Source organism: Paroedura picta, chromosome 3, assembly GCF_049243985.1.
Source record: "Paroedura picta isolate Pp20150507F chromosome 3, Ppicta_v3.0, whole genome shotgun sequence".
NCBI classification, from domain to species: Eukaryota; Metazoa; Chordata; class Lepidosauria; order Squamata; family Gekkonidae; genus Paroedura; species Paroedura picta.
Window position 1 is genome coordinate 13,453,021 of NC_135371.1, and position 3,653 is coordinate 13,456,673.

The 3,653-nt window shown below is 44.4% G+C and overlaps 1 non-coding gene across 1 annotated transcript; it reads right to left on the bottom strand.

Annotated features, from left to right (window-relative positions):
- Positions 1 to 3,213: 3,213 nt before the first annotated feature.
- On the bottom strand, positions 3,214 to 3,301 carry TRNAY-GUA (transfer RNA tyrosine (anticodon GUA)). Its single transcript is given in 2 exon segments — positions 3,214 to 3,249; positions 3,265 to 3,301. It is a non-coding gene; the product is annotated as a tRNA-Tyr (tRNA).
- Positions 3,302 to 3,653: the final 352 nt, after the last annotated feature.

Consider the following 3,653-nt stretch of genomic DNA (forward strand, 5'->3'; position numbering starts at 1 on the left):
AAAGAAAGAAAGAAAGAAAGAAAGAAAGAAAGAAAGAAAGAAAGAAAGAAAGAAAGAAAGAAAGAAAATATATGTATTTTAGGGAGTAGAATGCTCTCCTCCTTCTAACAGTAGCCCCTGGAACTCAGTGGGGTAAGAATCAAGCATACTAAATATAATACATATTTGTTAAATAGTTTAATTAAAACAGGCAAGCAGTGGCATTTTTAAAATAACAAAATCTATTCCATCATAGGTTTCTGTGAGGCAGAGCTCACTTCACGAGATGCACAAAAATAACAAGGCATCTGGCTTATTTATGTACACTGGGGGTGTGGGAGAAGAGAATGAAATACCGGTTCAAAACTAGATCAGATCCCAAGAGTAATCAGTGGCACCCAGCAAGGGTGTGAGACGCTCCCAACTGTTGCTAGACAGGCAAAACGCAAAACCTAGTGCAGAACGAAACAAGATAAGCAGATGCAACTGGAAGTTGCAGAGGTTTCACTGCACTCACCAACATCTGTAAAGGGAGGGAAAGACAGGCTATGAGGATCTAGCACTTATAGGTATGCAAATATAATTAATAAATAAATTCTTGATGAAGATAAGATAAGTAGATATGGAGAATGAAACTGCAGGAACAATCCATGATCAACAAATATCTATATGCCATTCAGAAATTCTTAATAATAAAGCATTGTATCCACAGCTTCCTACAAGAGGGAAGGCTGCAGATTTTTTTATTGGTTTTAATGTGGGAATCAGATTTGTTTCAAAGGTTGAATGTTAATTCGTGGTTTTATTGTAGGCGTGTTGTAAGCAGACTAAGCCCTTGGGGAAGGGCGGCACGTAAACTGAAATAAATAAATAATAAACATCTGTAAGTAATAAATATCTATAAGGAGGTGGGATATGCCAGGGGTAGTCAAACTGCGGCCCTCCAGATGTCCATGGACTACAATTCCCAGGAGCCCCTGCCAGCAAACGCTGGCAGGGGCTCCTAGGAATTATAGTCCATGGACATCTGGAGGGCCGCAGTTTGACTACCTCTGTGCTAGACGTTTGCACCTATAGGATATCTGCTTATCTTTTATCCTGCCCTAGATTTTTGCCTGTTTAACAACAATTAGAAGCATTTCACACTCACTCTGAGTAAATAGATAAATCCTTGGAATTGTCTCTTATCCTGCCTCCCCAACTTTTCTTGTGTATATAAATTAGTTTGAGCGATGTACACCTCTTGCATCTGATGCAGTGCATTCAGACTCGCAAAAATGTAATCTTTAAGGTGCCACATAACTCCTGTTTTATTCGACTACTAAAGATGAACCCGGCCACTCATCGGGAACTAGTATACAGTGTGGCTAATGTACACAGTCGACTGGAATCAGCAACACCCGCAGGGCCCCTGGACCTCCCTTCCAGGAATCCGTGGACCTGTTTGATGATTATCCTGGTAAAACTGTTATTTTCGGTGGTTGTTGTTCCTGTTACAATTGTTGTACTCCATCTTATATGTGACGCAGAAACAAAGTTCTATGCACTGTTTACGTTCCAAGTGAACCGCCCTGAGAGGGAGGGCGGCATACAAATGTAATAAACAAGCAAATATAAAGTTGCAAATGGCAAGAGAAAGGACCTTCCGTGAGGAACTGAGCATTCAAATAGGATGCCAACTGCCTCAGCAAAGAGACAGTCCTAAGACCTTCTGTTTGGCCAACCTGCTGCAGGCAAGGACGTCACCAATCGCCATCACAGAGTCACAGAATCATAGAATCATGGAGTTGGAAGGGACCTCCTGAGTCATCTAGTCCAACCCCCTGCGCTATGCAGGACACTCACCACCCTATCGCTCATCCACTGTCACCTGCCACTTCCTTGAACCTTCACAGAATCAGCCTCTCTGTCAGATGGCTATCCAGCCTCTGTTTAAAAATCTCCAAAGATGTCAGGGACCAAGTTTGTAAACCTGAGTTGTACCTCAGTGGTGGAGCTTCTGCTTTGCATGCAGAAAGTCCCAGGTTCAATTCCCCAGCATCTCCCGTTAAAAGAGACCAAGCACCAGGTGAGGCAGAAGACCTCTGCCAGAAATCTTGGAGAACTGCTGCCAGACTAAGTAGACAATACTGACCTTGATAGATCAATGGTCTCCTTCAGTAAGAGGCAGGTTCATGTGTGACTTTACCCCACCCTGGGCAATGAAACCCTCCACCCTCTCTCTACCTAAATGTCACGGTTGAGGATATTCTGTTTCACTGCCCCTGATGAAGTATGCATGCACACAAAAGCGTAAACCTTAAATAAACCTTTGTTGGTTTGACAGGTGCAATTGGACTCCAATTTTGTCCTGTTGCTTCAGGCCAACACGGTTGCCCATTTCTTTCTTTACTCCACCCTGAGTTTTATTTCTCAGTCAAGCATGCATGACATAGTGATGGAACTAGTTTTTATACTTCTTAATTTGCAATATGTCTGTCATTATGTTGAGCGTGATATGCATGGAAGGAGAGGTTTTCTTTTGTAGAGGCGGCACATGTACACCCCACGATACCCTTGTTTTTTTCCACTGGCAAAAGAGTACTTCCATTTCTGTCCTAAGACTGCAACCACCTGCAGTCAGTACTGATGAATACCATGTCCTAGACCAGGGGTAGTCAAACTGCGGCCCTCCAGATGTCCATGGACTACAATTCCCAGAAGCCCCTGCCAGCGAATGCTGGCAGGGACTTCTGGGAATTGTAGTCCATGGACATCTGGAGGGCCGCAGTTTGACTACCCCTGTCCTAGACCAAAGACCTCTTTCTCTCCCCGCCCCTCCCAAATGCCAATTAACATCTAGCCTGAGGAAGCATTCTGTGTTACCTGAAAGCCAGCACAGTTTCCCATGAATCTTGATTAGTCCTGATATAGGTGTAATTTACTGCTAGGAAATTCTCTGCTGTCATTGATGTGCCAAGAATAATGTTATTCCTGGAGATTTTCCATGATGCCACACTCCTATCCAGAATACCGGCTATCACATCTGCATCCCTGGTCTAAATAGAACATACACCTCCTTGTTTATAGCTTCTGTCTGTTCAGCAAACAGGTGATGCCTACCTGGCTTCTGAGCCTGTGAGTAAATGCCGTGGGGCATATTCCACACAGGTCATGCCTCTGTGTTATGGCTCCCCAGTTTTGCTTCAGAGCTCACGAGAAGGCTTGCTCAATCCCCAGAGGAAGAAAAACATTTCCTTCGAGCCGGAATCGAACCAGCGACCTAAGGATGCCTACAGTCGTCCTCTACAGTCCTCCGCTCTACCAGCTGAGCTATCGAAGGAGCTGGCAGCTTTTCTGAGTCACTCTCTTTCACAGTTTGTACGTTGCCTAATAGTGACAGCTCATGCCGTTCTCTCGTTTTCGCCCGGCTTCAACATATCCTCTTTTAAGTTCAGAGGCATTCCATAGTCTCCGTTTGAAAGTGATGCTACCAAGAATCAGATGCAGCATCATGTGTAAGGCTGTGTTTGTTTCCTAAGTGTGCATTGAGAGGGGAAAAGGACAAGTTTTGTAGTCAAACTCCAGGGCTTTCAGGTTCCAAGCGACTCTGTAGTGCACCAGCAACCTGTTGGGGGTTCTCCAAAGAGCAGATCATGAATAGTAGACAATCTTGTCCGATCGGCCCCTACAGC